Below are 935 nucleotides of genomic sequence, written 5' to 3' on the forward strand. Positions count from 1 at the left end.
TTTCCGCTTATCCTGATATCAGTGCAACATTTGAAGGGTTCCAGCCCACTCGTTCGATCCAGTGCCGAATAGTGCTTGCTCTTCAGAGGGTGCCGCGGCTCCGGTTCGATTCCCGGTCAGAAAAGCAACTTTTGAACACTTGTTATATTAGTCGCATGAACTAATTGAAAGGCGGTGGCAAGAAAAAAAAACGATCATTGTTTTCATCACCATTAATTAACCGATAACGTTATTTTGCAGAAAGGCGACTGAGGGAAGTTTGAAATCATTTCTTTTGTGCGATGAACTTTTTATCCCTTCTCATTTTACACACTGTATTTTGAAGGGCTCGGTTTAAAATGTTCAGTGCTCGTGAGACCACGAATTTGTGTTAAATTTAACAGGACCGGCTCTTTCACAGATGAAAAAAACATCTGCCCCAACATAATGTTTCCACCCGGGATCGAACCGGGGACCTTTCGCGTGTGAGGCAAACGTGATAACCACTACACTACAGAAACCTTTGCTTTGGTGGTCAGCCAGAAATTAGAATGACGGCATTGATTCTCTTTCATAACTATTCAATTGATCGAAGTTGCACAAGTCACAAAAGAAAAATGTTCATTTCAAAGTTATTAAACTCCCAAATGTGGCCTTGTTTTGACAGGTGTGGGACCTGGCATCACAGCATCAACAAAGCATATTCTCAACATTTCCATTGGGAACAGGAGGAGGCCATTTCGCCCCTTGAACCTGTTCCACGCTTCAATTAGATCAGAGATCATCTGAACCGCAAATCCATTTACCCGTCTTTGCTCCCTATCTCTCGATACCCTCACCCAACAAAAATCTATCGATCTCAGTCTTGAAAGCTTCAATTGACTCCCAGCATCCACAGCCTTTTGGGGGACAGAGTTCCAGACTTCTACTGCCCATTGTGTAAAAAAGTGCTTCCT

The 935-nt window shown here is 43.1% G+C and overlaps 1 non-coding gene across 1 annotated transcript; it reads right to left on the reverse strand.

Annotated features, from left to right (window-relative positions):
- Positions 1–427: 427 nt before the first annotated feature.
- On the reverse strand, positions 428–500 carry trnav-cac (transfer RNA valine (anticodon CAC)). Its single transcript has one exon. It is a non-coding gene; the product is annotated as a tRNA-Val (tRNA).
- Between the last annotated feature and the right edge of the window lie 435 nt (positions 501–935).

This window comes from Heptranchias perlo, unplaced genomic scaffold (genome assembly GCF_035084215.1).
Source record: "Heptranchias perlo isolate sHepPer1 unplaced genomic scaffold, sHepPer1.hap1 HAP1_SCAFFOLD_50, whole genome shotgun sequence".
In the NCBI taxonomy this organism is placed as follows: Eukaryota; Metazoa; Chordata; class Chondrichthyes; order Hexanchiformes; family Hexanchidae; genus Heptranchias; species Heptranchias perlo.